Here is a 19,007-nt window from a genome sequence, read left to right on the forward strand (position 1 = left end):
TAACCCTTTAAAAGTTAGACTTTAAAGAAAAAAGGGAAACCAGGACGTTCAGCAACAAAACCAAGTTGTAGCTAAGTGCAGTCTAATTTCAAAATGCGTGCAAGGCCTTGGGGAGATGACACAGGGGCTGTGGTGATTTCTGTGCAAGTTTGAGGGCCTGAGTTTTAAACCCCCAGGACCTACACGAAAATCTGGGCGGGGTGATGCATACTCATGACCCCAGCACAGAGGGGTGGATCCCAGCGGGCCCTAGGGTCCTCTAGGGCAACCACACGAGCCAAAGTTGTGAATTTTAGATAGAGGCCACGTCTCAAGGAAGAAGATGGGGATGCATAGGGCAGGACACTTAGTGTCAGCTTTAGGCTCTTGCACAGACATGGCAACAGCACAAAAACGCAATGCAACTTTCACAAGCACATATGTGTTATGTGTACTCTTGTGAATAAGTCATTAAGTCATGCTTGAAAATAGGTTTTATTTATTTATAGATGTTTATTTAGTCAAGGGTTCCAGTCTCTCAGGCTAGCCTTTAACTTCTGTGTAGCTGAGGGTGGCCTTGAATTCTGATCCCTCCGCCTCCATGTCTGGAATGTTGGATTACAGGCATGAACCTCTGTGCCCAGTGTGTGTGCTGCTGGGGATAGAGGCAAAGCTTTGAGCATGTAAGGCAAACATTCTACCCACTGAGCTGCACAGCCTGCAAATATAAAGCCCAAGAATGAATACAGTCATCTCCCACCCACAACAATTTTTTAAGTTGAATTTCTTTTAATAGATGAGGAGATACGAATTCAGAGATTTGGAAAGGTCAGGATTTGAACCCAAATCCTGGGCTCCACAGCCCATGTTCCTCCTCTGTCTTTGTAAGGAGCCTGACTTAACACAGTAAAAAAGGAAGGAATCAACCCCAGCTTATGCACTCCCACCCTCTCCCTGGAGGTATTGGTGCAGCTGTGGTCCACCAGGGTTTGGGGCTCTCCTTCTGATGGGCAGAGGAAAGAGAGGCTCAGTCTGTCCCTCTAGCAGCTTTCCAGTTGATTGGAGGGCTCTGAAGACAGATTTCCCCCAATTAATTCCAGTTAGAAATGAACACCTGATGAGGGTGAACAGTTGTGATGGAATGAAGGATGCAAGGGAGAGTCGGTCTCTCCAACTGCCAACTCACCCAATTCACCGGTGTGCGGATGCCAAAAATAGCTGGAAAGGAGGTCTGTCATCACCTGGAGAGTGGGGGATAATTGTGGCTGCCCCATTGAACCAAATGGCCAGATGGATCCACATCTGCCCCCTTGCCCTCTCGTCCTTGTCCTGGTGTGGGTCAGCAGAAAGACAATGGTTGTCTTTGACTTCCCATGTGCATGACTCTTAGGTTTTGTTTTTGCGGCTTTGTTCTGTTTGCCATTAGTTTTTGGCCTAATAAATAGTTTCTAATTGGTGATTGTGTTGGTGTCTGGGGTGGTGGGCAACTGTCAGGAGCTGATGCCAATTCCCTCCGTGTTCCCTCCATCTAACGTGTTTTCATTCGCTCCCTCACTCTCTAGTGAAAACATATATGCGTTAAGAAATAAACACAGGTGTTGAAGGGGATGTTTTGAAATGTTCTCTTGTCCCTGACAGCTGCGCTCTCTGTAGAAATCATGAGATTGTTTCCCCTGTAATTGCATGAATATCTTCCAAGCTTCCAGGATTTTTAACATGCGAATATATCGTTATGGAAGCTTCACACCCGAGAATATGGCATTACAGTTCATCCCAGCATAGTCCCCAGAGCTCGTGGGATTTTAATGTCATTCCAGAAGGCGGCTGGGAATCAAGACAGAGTACCTTTCTCATCGAAAGCTAATCCTTGCTGGATTGAGCAACTTGGCAGAACTACCCTCTCCCTCTTCAAACCATTGCCTGTCTGTGGCAGAGGAAAGTTTACCATTCTGGGTACTTGCAGTATCAAGTGTGGTGTTGTGGTTCCAGACTGCATCCCCGGCTGTTGGAATTCAGTGCTGATTTCAAGTGTTTCATAGACTTTGTTTGCTTGTTTGGAAATAGCTGTGGGGAGGGACGATGATGCTCTTCTCTTCAGCTGCGATGCTGGCAGCAAGAGAGAAAAAATAACCCCCAGATGGGGAGGTCAGGAAAACACAGGGCAGAGCTCAGCCTTGTCTGCCCCCAATCATGACGCCCCCTTGAGCCTGTCGCTTGGCTACTAACATTAAAGGCATCTCCCCAGCTGTTATATGAAGCCCTGGGTGATTGGAGCAATGCCTTTGGCTCTGTGGAGGAAAGATAAGACAAATTTAATGAACACGGAAGCACACATAGGATACCATGTGCTTCCTGAGAGGGACCCAGGTAAGGGCTAGAGTTGGGCTGGAGTTGCCAATGGGCTCATTGACTTTCAGGCCGATGGGTAGCTTGGTATGAAGATTGTGTCTCCTCCTTACTCCAAATGAGATGGAACCCTCTGATTGGTGGTGTTAGGAGGCAGGCTTTTGCCTGGTGTCAAGGTTTGGAGGGTGTACCCTAAAAATGGCATTACTGACAAACAGGGACCCCAGAGAGACCTTTGGCTCCCTTGTCGTGTGAGGTTACACTTTGAAAGCAGTGTCTATAATTCCGAAATGGGTCCCACCAGACACTGAACTTGCCTGCACCACGGCCTTGACACACCAGCCACCAGAAACTTGAGACATGAACAACCGCTGAACCCAACATGATGGCACGCTGTTTCGGTAGCCCAACACCCATAGAGTGTGCTTTCTTCTCTTCTTTTAAAAACTAATGTGGTTTTTATTTATTTCCTTTTAAAATCAAATTTGAATGGAGTTGTGTAATATGACCTGGATTTGGATCCTACAAAGGTGCCATTTGTATAGACGAGGATTCTACCTGCTTGGTAGCCCCACTGCCTTCTGGGTGCCCTGCAGCTCTCCTCCTAGATTCTGGGGTATCAGCCTCTGTGGTGTTTGGGTTGAGCACACACACTTTCACCTGGCTGGGACTCGATGTCTATCATTTCCTCACCCAGGCTGGCTCCCCAGCTGCTTATTTCCTCAAGCAGGTCCTGGGTCTCTTTCTGGGGCAGAAGGTGACCCAGGAATCCCTCAGGAGGACCAGCCACTCCATCACAGAGACGAAGGCCTCTGTGTAGTCTACGTATTAGTGCAGGACTTGGAACAGCCTGGGGGTCTGCATTGAAACCCTTGCCTCTGTGAGGAAAACACCTAGGATAAATGCCCAGAAGTGGGGTTCTGGCTTAGATAGTGTGCATGCTCTATGGCCAGTGACTTCCAGGTAGGATGGCTGAGTCCCTGTGTACCTGGGGTCCCTGAGGGCACAAGTTTTTAACTGTGTCCCATTTGAAAATGGGGAGTGCTTCTGGCTGGAGGTCCAGTCTGGCCTTTCTCCAGTCTGGAGTAAAGTTGAGAGTTCAGGCTTTGAAGAATTGTGCCCATGCCCCCTGCTGCTCCTGTGTCCACTGCTGCTCCCATAACCCCTGCTGCTCCCGTGCCCCCTGCTGCTCCCGTGTCCATTGCTGCTCCCGTGCCCCTGCTGCTCCCATGTCCCCTGCTGCTCCCGTGTCCACTGCTGCTCCTGTGCCCACTGCTGCTCCTGTGCCCCCTGCTGCTTCCGTGTCCCCTACTGCTCCTGTGTCCACTGCTGCTCCTGTGTCCACTGCTGCTCCCGTGCCCCTGCTGCTCCCATGTCCCCTGCTGCTCCCGTGTCCACTGCTGCTCCTGTGCCCACTGCTGCTCCTGTGCCCCCTGCTGCTTCCGTGTCCCCTACTGCTCCTGTGTCCACTGCTGCTCCTGTGTCCACTGCTGCTCCCGTGTCCATTGCTGCTCCCGTGCCCCCTGCTGCTCCCATGTCCCCTGCTGATCCCGTGTCCACTGCTGCTCCTGTGCCCACTGCTGCTCCCGTGTCCCCTGCTGCTCCCATGTCTCCTGCTGCTCCTGTGTCCACTGCTGCTCCTGTGCCCCCTGCTGCTCTCGTGTCCCCTACTGCTCCTGTGCCCACTGCTGCTCCCATGTCCACTGCTGCTCCTGTGTCCCCTGCTGCTCCCGTGCCCACTGCTGCTCCCGTGTCCACTGCTGCTCCCGTGTCCACTGCTGCTCCCATGTCCACTGCTGCTCCTGTGTCCCCTGCTGCTCCCGTGCCCACTGCTGCTCCCGTGTCCACTGCTGCTCCCGTGTCCACTGCTGCTCCCGTGTCCCCTGCTGCTCCCGTGTCCCCTGCTGCTCCTGTGCCCACTGCTGCTCCTGTGCCCACTGCTGCTCCCGTGCCCCCTGCTGCTCCCGTGTCCCCTGCTGCTCCTGTGTCCCCTGCTGCTCCCGTGTCCACTGCTGCTCCCGTGTCCCCTGCTGCTCCCGTGTCCCCTGCTGCTCCTGTGTCCACTGCTGCTCCCGTGTCCCCTGCTGCTCCTGTGTCCCCTGCTGCTCCTCTGTCCACTGCTGCTCCTCTGTCCACTGCTGCTCCTGTGAACCACTATCTCCTAGTTTTGCCTGATTCTCTGGGAAGTTAGTTGATAACTTAGCTTTTTAGTCCATGAAAGACAAGACATCTGTAACATCAGTCCCACCCTCCCTCTCCCCTCCCTTCTCCCCCTCTCTCCTCTCCCCTTCCCTTTCTTTCCCCTCCCATTTCCTCTTCTCTAGTCCTCCCTTCCTCCCTCGGCTACCCCTCCTATCCCCTCCCCCTCCATCTTTTCCTCTACTCTCCCCTCCCTCTCTCTTTTAGTCTCCTTATTTCCTTTGTGTCTTTAAATTGTTTTTATCTGCTCCTTGACATTTGCTTTTGTGTCCATCAGCAATTTGCTAGTTTTACATAAGCAAATCTTCACTTTTACTTTTACACCCCTAAGCATTATAAGAGCCTCTCTAAAGTCTTCAGCGCTGTAGGGTGGTGGGGATGATGAGCTCTTTTTTTCCCCCTAAGTTTTGAAGACCTTTACATCTTTGTTTCATCTACTCCACTGTAATGGAGATGTGGGTTTTCTTCTTGATAGGTCTTAAGTTCCTAACTTAGATTTTTTTTCAAATATTGGTTTCATAGACAGAGACTCTTCGTGGTGCTTTCTCAGTGGCTGACTCAGACAATTGTGTCACCTGGTATGTATGGCACTCTCATTTCCTTTTCTAGATATTTTATTTTGTGTGTATTTGTGCAGGAGCACATCCGTTTGGGATGGGAATGGCCCATCCATTTCTCTTCTGCTGTCACACCATAGCATCACAGTAAACTCTGAGACCCTAAAAGATACAGGGCTTTCTCACCAGCAAGCAGGACAGTCTGCACCACCAGATGGGTCCTCTAATCCAATTCAGTTCTTACAGTGTTGCCTGGAGGCAGCATTGGACCCACAGCAAAAACCTGGTCTCCAACATGGCCCCGACCACACTATTTTCACCTGTGTTTCTGACTTCCTATTGCCCAGCAAACACACACAGCTCTCAGGGTGGGTGGAGCCTCACAAGCCTCTCCACCAGGGTGGGTGGAGCCTCATAAGCCTCTCTCCAGGGTGGGTGGAGCCTCACAAGCCTCTCCACCAGGGTGGGTGCAGCCTCACAAGCCTCTCTATCAGGCTTTACATTGTATCTAAAAACTCTACAAGTTTATATAACTTTAGATTTTGAGTTAAGATTTCTTTGGTTTCTTTCTATTTCTGTGATAAACATCTTGACCAGAAGCAGCTGGGAGAGGAAAGATGCCAGGTCTCAGTTCCTATCTGAAGGAAGCAGGGGCAGGAACTCAAGGTAGGAACCTAGAGGCAGGAACTGAAGCAGAGGCCAAGGAAGAAGGCTTTTTACAGACTTGCTCTCCATGGCTTGCTCAGTCTGCTTTCTTACACAACCAAAGATCACCTGCCAGGGGTGGCACTGATCATCAAACAGGAAAATATCCCACCACAGATTTGCACACAGGCAATCTAGTGGAGGCATTTTTATGTTTGACATCCCTTCTTCCCAGATGATGGAGCTCATTCAAGCTGACCAAACACCATAGAGTACCAAAGTGTGTCACCATTTTGGGTTGGTTTTGTGAAAGGCAGAGCATCTGGGAATCCTGATTCATACATGTGATGTGTGCAGCTATGGCAGCATCATGTATCGAAGACTCTGCTCTCCCAGGTTATCCTGGGCTCTGCCAAAGAACAGCTTACTGCACTTGGCTGGCTGGGGGGGGGGAGTCTCTTTCTGAATCTTTCTTGTTGTATATTTGATTTCTGCTTCATTCAGTTTTTAAAATCTGGCCAATTTCTATATCTCTGTTCGTTAGGAAATAAGCTTCTCTGTCCTTTCTGTGGACACAGGCCTTCTCCTTTTACAGGGTCCTCATGTTCCAAACTCCCTTCTGGCTTCTGTTAATAGCAACCATTCATCCTGAAAAACACACCCTTCAAATAAATCTTGACATTTTTGGCCATCATAGGAACAACTAGAATCAGGCAGGCCAGGGATATTCTTAGAGTCCAGGGCGCTCATGTGATGGAATCACAGATGGAAATGAGTTACCAGCCCCTGCCACACTGTGCGGAGAAGAAAGGACTTCTGTCTCTCCATCTTCTATGCTGCCTGGCAGGACAAAGTACCTCTAAGTGTCTACCATTCCCCCATGTCCAAACTCCTGACAAAGACATCGATATTGCTGCTGCTGCTGCTGCTGCTGCTTCTAACTTCTTCACTGTCCGGCAAATCATAGAGCTTCAAAAAGGCAACAGACACAGCCCAGTTAAAGGTGGATGCATACTTACCCCTAAACGTTTGCATCTGTTCCCTGTGGGCTGAGATTTAGGCGGCATTTCTAAATCTGCCCGTGCACTCTTTAGCACGAGTGTAGCCTCTCGGTCATAGTTGCTGGGAAAGGTGGATGGTGGTGTCACAGGAAGGAACTCAGCAAGGCGATTTCTTTCTGCACAAAGGGTGCATCAGAACCTGAAGTGGGCTGGTGAGCATGCTCAGCCGAGACGACCTCTGTCTGTTATCCCCGGTTGCAAGCGGAGACTGTGTCTCATGCCGCTGGTGGAAGTTCCAACATCACAATCTGACAAGTCAGCTAACTGGTGCAAGAGGCTGTGTGGTTCATGAAATATGGGCCCATGGCTTCCAAGTACCTTTGATAGAACAAAACCACATTTTTTTACATAGTAAAATGTTCTTAAAAGGCAAAAATAAGAGTTGCACACAGTCAATAAACAGCTGAAGCTCAGACTTCCTGCTTTCTTACACACAGCAATTGTCAAGATGATGAGCAGCTGGGTGCAGGTTCCTTTTACCTTGTTATGTCTAATTTTGTCCCCATGTACTTTTGAAAATAAGGGCCATTTATGTTTAACAGAGCATTTTATGTCAACATTTTGTACCATGGCTTTAATTTAATCCTGGGAGAATAATACGTGTTTTTCATTTATTTATTGTAGTATTATATGGCCCATTTTTTTTAGTTTTTAATGCATTTGTGTGTGGAAATCAGGGGATAGCTTCTGGTGGCTTCCTTAGCTTCTTCGGAAGGCAGAGTCCCTCTCTAGCCCAGAGTATCATTAGTCCCTCACTGCTTGGCTAGTGAGTCCCAGCCATCCTCCTGTCTCTGCCTCCCCGGTGCTGGGATAATGAGTCCCTGCTGCTATGCCTGGTATTTTTGTGTGATCTCTGGGGATTGAGGCTCCATGCGTGCAAGGTGACTGCCCTGCTGCTCCTTCCTGGACATTTTAAACCCCAAAGCAAGTATGATTTAAATTTCATTTAAGTACTGTTGTATGTTCACGTGGGCATGTGTGTGTGTGTGTGTGTGTGTGTGTGTGTGTGTGTGTGTGTGTGTGTGTGTGTGTGTATGCATGTCAAGAGTATGGGTGGTGTGTGTGTGTGTGTGCACACCACATTGTATACATGTCAAGAGTGTGGGTGTACATATCACATTGTGTGCATGTCAAGAGTGTGGTGTGTGTGTGTACACAGTACAGTGTGTGCGTGTCAGAGGACAACTTTCTGGAGTCAGTTCTGGGATCTGGGGATTGAACTCAGGTCATCAGGTTTGTATGGTAAGAGCTTTTTACACACTGAGTATCTTGTTGGCCCAAACAAACGTGTTTCTCAGTGGCTGAGCCTGTCTGTGCTTAGCATGCCCTGAGCTCAGTCCACAGTGTAACTAAAAATTGAGCCAATTGTTTACCCTCATTTGTAGGCTTTCTGGTTGGTGTGAGGCTGATGGCCACAGTGTTCTTTGTCCTCCTGAAAGTATTTTGTCTAAAAGCTTTGCCATCAGCTTACAAAATTCCCGAGTTTGCTATGAACACGCTGTGGTGCTCTTGCTCATCTGTCCCTCACTTTCTTTTGTATCTGGAAAGAGGGAACCTCAATTGACAAACTGCCTTAGACAGATTGGCCTCTGGGCCATTTTCTTGTTTGTTGATTGATGTGTGGTGTAATCCAGCTGACTCCCAGGTAAGTGGTCCTGGGTCCTATAAGAAAGACGGCTGAGCAAGCCATGGGGAGCAAGACAGGAAGCAGTATCCTCCATGGTCTCTCTATCAACTCCTGCCTGCGGGGTCCTGCCGTTTTTAGTTCTTGCCTTGACTTCCTCTCATGGGGGTCAGTGATACTTAAACCAAATAATCCCTTTTCTCCCTAAGTGGCTTATGCTCAGAGTTTTACACACACACACACACACACACACACACACACACACACACACACACATACACACACACACACACACATTTTTAAATCCTGGTTTCTGCATAGGAGAGAGCACCATAGCATCTTTCATAGTCTGGCTTACTTTGCTTAACACATGACCTCCAGCTATGCTCCTGTAAAATGACACAATTTCATTCTTTTCAACGCGATAAAACTGCATCACGGGTTTATATACACACCATGCTTCCTTCTCCATTTGCTTTCTGGTGAGCACCCTGGCTGTATCTGTCACTCGGCTCTTGTGAAGACTGTTGTAATGAACATGGGTATGCAGACATCTCTCTGGAACTCTGACAGACGTCTTAGGGTGTACTCTCGGGAGTGGGCATCTGCATCAGCCAGTGGGGTCTATTTTTAGGGTTTTAACACCAGCCTCAGGGACTCCCATGGTGGTTTTGCTCATTTACTCTACAACCAGCCATGCTTAAAGTTTCTCTATTAGTTACTTTCCTGTTGTTATGATAAAACACTATGACCAAATTTATAGAAGGAAGTTTTTTGTTTGGATTTATGATTCCAGAGGGTTGGAGTCCATCGTGGTGGGGAAACATGGAGTAGCTGGCCGAAGCTTAGGGCTCAAGTGCTAATCTCAAGCATGAGGCAGAAAGAGGGAAGCAAGTGGGTGGGGCTTTTAACCTCAAAGCCCCAGTGGTCCACACTTCCCAAACCTTCCCAAACAGTACCACCAGCTAAGACCAGGTGTTCAAATGCCTGAGCCTGTGAGGTCAGCTCATTCAAACCACCACACATTTCCCTATCTCTTCATTGACATTTGGCATGACTGACTTTCATAATTACAGCCATTCTGACTGATCACTACACATTCCCCTATGTTTTTGTCAATATTTGGTATGACTTCCCTGATCACAGCCATTCTGACAGACAGAATCTCTGTGTGGTTTTGATTTGCATTTTGTTGATGGCTGGTGATGATGAACTTTGCCCGTTTATTGATCAAATGATTTGGCTTTGCAGCGTTTGGATCATTTTTTTTTTTTTGCGTGTTTTATAGATTCTAGATATTACTCCTGTGTCTGGTGTGTAACAGGCAATGATTTCCTCCCATTTCATACTCTGTCTCTTTGCTCTGTTAATCATTGCCTTTGCTGGGCAAAACCTTTTTAATTTCACACAGTCTCCTCTGTCAATTATTAGTTTTGCTTCTTGAGCTATTGGCGTCCCTTGCCAATGCCTGTATCTTGTTTCCCCCCAGCCATCAGAAAGTTTCATCAACACCTTTGATCCATTTTGAATTGATTTTCATATAAGATGAGTGCCATGGCTTGATTCAGCTGTCAACATGACACAAACCAGTCACCTGGGTAGAGAGCCCATCACCTGAGAAATTGCCCCCATCAGGTTGGCTTACTTTTGGGTCTGTGGGCATTTTCTTGACTGCTAGTTGACACAGGATGTGACCAACTCACTGTTAGCCATACCGCCCCTAGGCAGGTGGTCCTGGGCTGTGTCAGAGAAAGAGGTGAGCAAGCCATGAAGAATAAGCCAGTAAGAAGTGCTCCTTCCTAGCCTCTACTTGAGTTCCTGCATCGAATTCTTGGCTTCCCTGTGACCTGAGAGTTGTAAGATGAAAGGAACTTTTGCCCTCACAAGTTGGCCTTTGGTGAGGTGTTTCATGGCAGCAACAGAAAGCAGACTAGAGCGGTGATGGGATTTTCATTTTTTTCTACATGTGGATATTCAGCCTCCCTCCCGGAGCAGCTGTCTTTGGCACCTTTGTCAAAACTCAGGTGGCCATAGCAGCATGGATTTATTTCTGGGTCCTCTATTCTATTCCATCCGCCTGTGTGTCTGTTTTTGTGCAGGTGCCACACTGCTCTCCCTTTGTTACTATGGCCGCGTGGTGTAATTTGATGTCAGGTACCGTGACACCCCCAGCATTGCTCTCTTTGCTCTGTCTTGCTTTGTTATTCTAGAGTCTTTTGTGCTTCCATGTGAAGTTTGGGCTTTTCTTTTTCTATTTCTATGAAGAGCGTCTTTGGAATTTTGATGGGAAATGTATTGAATCTGCAGACGGCTTTTATATTATGAAAACGTAGCCATTTTCATAATACTAATTTTTCCAAAACATGCGTACAGGAAGTCTTTTCATCTTCGCTCATCTTCTGTAATGTTTAAAGTTCTCACTGCAGGGGGCTTTCATCCCCTTTGTTAGGTTTATTCCTGGTTTTGAAGCCCATTGTGTCTGGGATTGTTTTCTGACTTCTTTCTTGGTGTGCTGGTTACTGGTGTCTGGAAGGAAGCTGAGGTCTGTGTCTTGATTTTGTTTCTCTCTGCATTCCTCAAAGCCATTTCATGCCTAGAAGCTTTGGGGTTGAGCCTTCAGTGTCTCTTAAGTAGGGAATTGAATTGTCTCCAAACAAAGAGACTTTGACTTCTTCCTTTCTATCTCTATTGTATTTCTTTCTCTTAACTTATCACTCTAAGAGTTCAAGTACTATGCTGATCAAGAGTGGACAGTGGCTCCTTGTGTTGTTCCTGATCTTAGAGGAAATACTTCCAGTTTTGTAAGATAATCTTGTGTATAGATCTGTCTAGGTAGTCTTTGATATGTTGAGGCATGTGCCTTATATTCTTCATTTCTTTGAAGTTAAATTCTGTTACTGTCTATTGAGATGATCATGTGGTTCCTGTAATTAAGTACTTAATTACATTATATATTCTTTTAATTTAATGTAAGGATCACTATTCTCTCTCTCTCTCTCTCTCTCTCTCTCTCTCTCTCTCTCTCTCTCTCTCTCTCTCTCTGTGTGTGTGTGTGTGTGTGTGTGTGTGGTTTCCATTCTTGATTCAGGATACTTTTATTGCTTCCACCTAAAGAAATGTCTCTCTGTGCGCCTTGCACAATGGCCAAAAGGAACTCAGGGTAAAAGGTTTATTTCATATTACACTCCCAGGTGACAGTCCATCACAGGAAATTCATGGCAGGAACTCGAGCAGGGCAAGAACCTGGAGGCAGGAGCTGAAGCAGAGGCCATGGGGGAACACTGCCTGCTGCTTGCTCCTCATGGCTTTCTCAGCCTGCTTTCTTGTAGTACCCAGGGATGGCACCACACACAGAGGGCTGAGCCCTCTTCCATCGATCATCAACAAGAAGGCAGGCCAATACTATGCAGGTAATTTCTCATTTAAGAGTCCTACTTCCCAGATGATCCTGACTTGAAACAAGTTGACAGGAAACCGCCTAGAACACTGGTCTACAGGGAAAGTTCTGGGATGGTCTAGGGTGTGTAATGAGACCCTCTCCTAAAAAACAGTAACTTCCCAGTGTTTATTTTTGAGATTGGGTCTCACTGTGTAGCCCTGGTCAATTTGGAACTCACCGTGTAGACCATGCCTTCTTGTTCTTCCTTTTCCTTGCAGAAGCACCAAGGCCGGAACATCCAGAGGCAATGCTGGATAGAAGTGACAAGAGATGATACCCTTGATTTTTAATTAAGAAAAACTTTTATGTGTTTGCTTGCTTTGCCCACCCCACATACATGTGCAGTGTGTGACTGCAGTGCTTTCAGGGGTCAGCAGAGGGCACCAGATCTCTTGGAATTAGAGCTACAGATGCTTGTGAGCCGCCATGTGGATGCTGGGAATTGAACCTGAGCCTTGGGTCCTCTGAAGAGAATCAAATGATCTTACACTTTCATCCATTTTTTGAGCCCCACACTCTTGATTTTTTTTAAATGAACCTATTAAAGCATTCCGTTTTCTACCATTATATATGACTTTATGTGCCTTCCTCCCCTCCTTACACAGAACCCCCACTCTGCCTTCAGCCCCCTCCTTACACAGGACCCCCACTCTGCCTTCAGCCCCCTCCTTACATGGGACCCCCACTCTGCCTTCAGCCCCTCCTTACACAGGACCCCCAGGACCCACAACCCCACTCTGCCTTCAGCCCCTCCTTACACAGAACCCCCACTCTGCCTTCAGCCCCCTCCTTACACAGAACCCCACTCCTTCAGCCCCCTCCTTACACAGAACCCCCACTCTGCCTTCAGCCCCTCCTTACACAGAACCCCACTCTGCCTTCAGCCTCCTCCTTATACAGAACCCCCACTCTGCCTTCAGCCCCCTCCTTACACAGAACCCCACTCTGCCTTCAGCCCCCTCCTTACACAGAACCCCACTCTGCCTTCAGCCCCCTCCTTACACAGAACCCCCACTCTGCCTTCCCCCACTCTCCTTCAGCCCCTCCTTACACAAACCCCCACTCTGCCTTCAGCCCCCTCCTTACACAGAACCCCCACTCTGCCTTCAGCCCCTTCCTTACACAGAACCCCACTCTGCCTTCAGCCTCCTCCTTATACAGAACCCCCACTCTGCCTTCAGCCCCTTCCTTACACAGAACCCCACTCTGCCTTCAGCCCCCTCCTTACACAGAACCCCACTCTGCCTTCAGCCCTCTCCTTACACAGAACCCCTTACTTCAGCCCCCTCCACTCATTACAGGAAGCCTGGGAAGTTTGTCAGTCAGAGCCAGGGTAGCACTGGTGTCACCTGGCCAGCCTCTCTTCTGTTCCCCAGTCAGAACCTTCACACATGCCTTATGCTGAGTGCCCCGCTTTTACAAGGGGGAAGAAGAGGCTGATCTTGGATCCTCTGCTATTCATTACTTCACTTTCAGCGTCTTTAAAACAAGGTCCAAGCGTGCATTCCCCCTTCTGTGAACACTTCAAAACCTCAGCATTTACCACTAAGCGCAAAGACTGGGGTCCCTCCCTGGTGTGCTTTGTCCCACCGTCTTGATCTCCCCTGGACTGACCCTGAGTCACCCACAATGGAGGCCTTACTTGCCTGTACTTTCCTGCTTGTCATCACAGTCTGAACCTCCTGGAGCAGAGTGCAGCTAGCCACCTAGACCCTATCTTATTCTTCACCGTTAGAGCGTGCCCAGTGGTTGCTTTGCCAATGAATTGGTACATTAATTAAAACCATACATTTATGGCTGTGCCTGTTACCAGCTGCTGGGCATATCGGCATGCTAGGAACTGTTCAGTTATTTTCACAAATTATCTCACTTAACCATCCAAACCTCCTAACGAGGCAGACGCTATGACTTTCCTGGAAGATCACATGACTCTGATGCTCTTAAATGCAGCCTGGGATTCTTTTACAGGCAGCCCAACTCAAAAGCCTTTCTCCTCTCATGTTGCCGTCACTCTGGCATCATGATCATCTTCATCACCCAGGCTCATGACCATGTAATAAACTCTACCCCTGTATATTTTGTTTAGCTCTCGGGTCATGTGATCAACTCCTCCAAGGCTTACACAGGACACAGAGGAAGCATCAAGATCCCAGTGAACAGCAGCCACACAGTTCGTCCATTTAGCTTTTCCAGCATGAGAGCAGTCTGGGTGATTCATCTCTGCTCTCATTAGAGCAATTATCCAGCTAATGGCTTTGATTTTGACTTGGCTGAGGTAGTCACAGCAGCTGGGGAGTGTCTGAGTGTGAGCAGATGGATAGCAAGGAGTTCTCCAAAGGAAGGCCAGGGTTTGATCTCATGGCCATGGGCAAGGAAGCTAAGGAATCTGGTCTCTGGTCCCCAGAGATGCTCTTCACCAGCCACCTGTTATGGAGGAGCTCTGTTCTGCCTGCTCTCCGCTGATGTTGGCAGGGTCCCTCCCCTCTGTGGAGACAGTCTCCTGTCTACGATTCCTGGGTGGCTGTGGCAGAGGCACTCAGATCCTCAACTGCCTGAATGACGGGAAAGCTCTAGGCTAGCAGGCTAGACTGTCACCTGAGCTGATAAAGTGACACATTTCAGGACTGTTTCAGTCAGGAGGGGCTGTGTTATGCTGCAGTGCTTAGCAGGATTGCATCTGCTCAGCCTGGCCCAGAGCGGTTCTCAGAACCATCCCAACCTGTGCTTGGCTGCAGGAATGTTGCTTCTACATCTCTGATTCCCACCTTATACCCAGAGTGGCCTTACCTGGGCTGGTCAACCCCCACCTCCCACAGTCCCCGGGGGGAAGTTATTCTGGTGAGGAAAGCCCCCTCTGGTTGTGGTAACTAATCAGAGACAGAGTCACATCCAGGGCCTTGAAATCCTTGCCTAAGAGCCGAAGGGACATGGAGATGGTCTCTTCCAACCTCCATCGAACCTCTAAAGCTTATACATAAAACAAATGGAACCTGGACACCGCTGCTGAACAAGTTTCACCTTGACCAAGGAGTGTGCCTATTGCTGCTGTGTGGAGCTGGTGTCTGTCAGGGGAGGCGAGACTAGACAACAGTGAAGAAGAGAATTCGGGAGATGAACATGCCAAAGACGTCCACAGGAGAAGATGGGAAGCCCTTAGCACACCTGAGCTTCATGCAGCCAGGGAGCATGCTCAGAAGCGTCCTCTCCAGGCCTGAGAATTCAGGAGAGGCAGGTGCTATGTTAACAACCCATAAAAGGTCAACCTTTGCTCTCTCATGCCCTCTTGCAGCCAGGCCACCAGGGAGGCATGGCATACCTCCAGGCCCCTCCGGCATGCCTCTGTACAACTCATTGTGAAGAGACATAAAGCCCTGGAAATTTCAGCATCTTCCTTCTAGACTCACCGCACCTGTGACAGCAGTGTGTAGTTTTAGACTTGTGGCAGGTCTCATCTATTTTTTTTCCTTTTTTTGCACTGACATGACGTTCTCAAAAAATCTGTGCATCTGTGTCCTGTAGAGCGCCATGCCAAACCATTGGCGCCACACTGCGTTGATGGCTTCCCTGCCGCTTGCTGGAAATGGGAGAGCAGTCAGAGGCGAGTGTGCCAGTTGCAGAGCTGTCTGTGCACCTTGGAAAATGAAAGGAAGGCCCTTTAAGGCTTGGTGATCCCCTCCATGACACTGTGTCCTTGGCTCGGGTGGCCTGAGTCAGGCCAAGACAGTCTCTGCAAAGCACGGGACAGCTATGTAGGCATGGCTCATCCTCCCTCCCATATTTATTGTAAATGCACAACAAGAAGAAGGAACTTAAGAGAAAGGGCTTAATTTGGCTCATGGCATGAGAGCACAGCCCTTCGTGACAGGTAAGGTGTGCACTGGGAGTGGCTGCCAAGGGCTGTGATTCAGGGACCTGAGGGTAGGCGCCTGAATCACGGTGGTGTGCAGGGAGCTGATACCAGGCCAGGCAACCCACTTCTCTCAGTGAGGCTCCGCCTTCCCTCAGACAGCACCACCAGATGGGGACCAAGAGTTCTAACCCCATGAGTTTGTGGGGGAGGCTTCGTATTGAAACTTTACTCCAGTAAAGCAGTGTAAAATACTACGTGAGTGTATTGGTTTCGGGAGGGCAGTCTGCTCCCCACTGGAGAGTCCATTTTTGTCTTTCCTTCAGCAAATGGCACAGAGGCTGCCAGCTGTACCATGGGCCGACACCTTGCTACCTGGACCAGGTGGCTCACGGGTTCTGTGAGGGGGAGGTGTGTGATACATAATGTGGTGATCGTCCGTGAGAGTTTCTGTCAATGAACTCAGTAGCACAACCTTGTGTGCTCTTCCCAGAATGAGGGCCTTGTCGAAACAGGACCTTTCTGCTTTGCCATTTCAGGGTCTGACTGGGCAGAACAAAGCTCCGTCTTCAAGCAGAGGAAATGCTTGCCGGCATGCAGGCCAAACCCATGGCCCCTTCCCCCATGTAGCCATGAAAAAAAGCCAGACCGAAAGTCTTTCTTACCGCTGTTTCCCTGCCCTGCCTGGCTCAGTGTCTGGTACACTGTGTGTACTCAACCAACACCAGATGCGCCGATGAAGTGTGTTTAAAGCAGCTAAGATCATGACAGTGAAGTCAGCCCCCGCCGACCCCTGCAGGCTCATTCAGAGCCACACAGGCAACTCCCACCGAATCTCCAAGAGGCTGAAGAGCACAGGGAGGCCACGTTTCATGACAGGAGCATCATCACTGATGTTTCTTGGCACCTTGCCTCATGGCCAACAGTTTGGAAAGCCTGCTCTGGGGCGGGGGTGGGGGGCAGGAGACACAGGCTTAAGGCAGGATCCCCAGTGTCACCTGCTGTTTGAGTTGTCTCCAGCTGTTCTTCCAAAGCTGATTCCTCCTCAAGGCCCACCTTATTTCCTCAGCACCCCAAGACGCCTCCCCTGGCCATCTCTCCTCTCAGTGACCTTGTCATTCTTAGCCATCACCACGGACAGACTGACAATGAGAATGAAGGAGCCCAGCAAACCTGGGGTCCACGTGTCAGTGGCCCATGTTTTGCATATGGACTGCTTTTGTGAAACTCCTTGCTGGTGACAGCCAGGCACCATTTTCTTGCAGGACTGAGCAAACGGTTGCTGTGTTAAGATGAGTATGTGTGTGTGATACCTCGTGTATGTGCAGAAACACACACAGCAGACACGCGTACAGAGATACAGGCAGATGTGTACAGTGACACCTGCACACACAGAAACACAGTCTGCAGACACAGACATGGACATAGGCTGGGAGAACCACTTGCTGGGTTTTCTGCTAGCAAGAAGCTTGTTATCAGCGTCTCTCCTTCAGTGTTCTCCTGAGCCCCGGGTGGTAGTTTATTCAGGTGTGCACATTTTACCTGCACTGCAAGGGTGTCACTGAGAAGTACCTCAAGGGACTCAGTCTCTCACATTCCCTGAGGTGAAAGCTTAGGTGATTCAATGCTGTTCACACTCTGTCAGACAGCTCAGGGAAATTTCTGGAAGAGGCTAGAGAAAGCTGCTTTCCCCTCCCCCCATGCCTGCCCCTTTCCTCACTGATCACTTTGGGTGGGAGCCCTTTCCAGTTTCCCGGCACTAAGATGCTGTGTAGTCACAGTGTGTGTCCATTCTCGCACTTCCAGTCTCTTTGGCAGGATGCACAGGTGGAGTTGTGCATTAAAGTCACATCCACACTGGACTTTGAAAAGGTGTTGTCAACATTCACTTCAGGCAGCAGCATGGGCTCACAGTCTCTGTGCCTGAGTTTTAAAGGAATTTGCTGCACTGGACCTTGGAAAGCTTATTTTTTTAGTGTACAGAGATGATGGCAGAGAAACAGAGGTGGGCAAGTGGATGGATAAAGGCTTGAATTCTGGAAAGGATTGTTGGGGACATCTGAAGGTACAGGGAGGGGCTCACAAAGATGTCCAAAGAGCCATCACAGGGGACAAAAAAATGCAAAGACTGGAGGGGATCAGCCATGTTTCTGGGCATGGAGGCTGGAGCAGAGAGACTTCTGGAAGGATGGACAAGGCAGCTAGAGCTGAGAGACTTCTGGAAGGATGAGTCGAGCAGAGATGGCAGATGAGCTGGCCTCAGAGGGCTCCCATGTAGATGCTGGTGTGCCGGGCTGAGGCTGGAAGGCGTTAAGACTCAGGAGAAAAGGGACAACATTGACTTCAGGATGAGAGAGACATTCTGGCCTTGGAAATGAATGCAAACTGCTAGGGGATGTATGTGTGCAGGTGAGGAAACACATGGGGTAGGGTGGGATGTGTAGACCACATGGGATGCCACTAGGATCTTGGGATTTGCCAAGAGACTACAGTAATGCTTGCATGTGCGCGCGCGCGCGCGTGCGCGCGCGCGCGCGTGTGTGTGTGTGTGTGTGTGTGTGTGTGTGTGTGTGTGTGTGTGTATGTGTGTGTGTACGTGTATGTGCTAGTTAGAGAGATGCACGGGTGGCTGGCTGGCTGGCTGGCTAGACTTATAGGTACACACAGATACACCAACAGGCACAGGGATGGTGATAGACGGATGGATAGACAGTGATACGCAATGCCAGCAGCATGGTTGGAGGGTGACGTGTGCCCCAAGGGCTTGTACGTAAGGCTCCATCCCCAGTGTATAGTCAGGCAGACTTTGAGGAAGCTGTTGTATCACAAAGGCCCTTATCCTTCCATGGATTTGTCCACAGTTGAATTCACAATTGAATGGATCTTTGGAGAGGTGGGAAGACCTGCCTGGAGAGAGTGGGTCTGTGGGGTGTTGCTATATTTTTAGGGATGTTTTAAAATGTGTATATATGTATAGCGTGTGTGTGTGTGTGTGTGTGTGTGTGTGTGTGTGTGTGTGTGTGTGTGCCCCCGCGTGCGCGTACATGCCTGAAATAGCACATGTGTTTTGAGGTCAGAGGACAACCTCAGGTATCAGGTAATTTGTGTCTTTTATACATCATCCAACCTCAGGTATTCTGTGGCGCAAGAGACAGAGATACCAGACTCAGTGCAGAATGTCTCCACAGACCCTGACACTGGAGACCTCCATGTCTTCCTGCTTCTCCTCTCATGATAAAATTACATGTAAGGTCAGCACTGCCTATCACACTGTTGGAAAAATCAAACAGGGCAAACGTGGCTTAATGGA

At 49.1% G+C, this 19,007-nt stretch overlaps 1 long non-coding RNA gene across 2 annotated transcripts; it reads right to left on the reverse strand.

Moving 5' to 3' along the window:
* Positions 1-925: 925 nt before the first annotated feature.
* On the reverse strand, positions 926-17,770 carry LOC118237929. 2 transcript variants are annotated; one of them, XR_004768085.1, is made up of 5 exons: positions 15,260-17,770; positions 12,029-12,100; positions 6,746-7,105; positions 1,925-2,085; positions 926-1,308 (listed from the first exon to the last, which is right to left on the reverse strand). It is a non-coding gene; the product is annotated as an uncharacterized LOC118237929 (long non-coding RNA). The 2 variants fall into 2 exon arrangements; XR_004768084.1 differs by having other exon boundaries at positions 926-2,085.
* Between the last annotated feature and the right edge of the window lie 1,237 nt (positions 17,771-19,007).

The sequence above is a fragment of the Cricetulus griseus genome, chromosome 2, assembly GCF_003668045.3.
Source record: "Cricetulus griseus strain 17A/GY chromosome 2, alternate assembly CriGri-PICRH-1.0, whole genome shotgun sequence".
In the NCBI taxonomy this organism is placed as follows: Eukaryota; Metazoa; Chordata; class Mammalia; order Rodentia; family Cricetidae; genus Cricetulus; species Cricetulus griseus.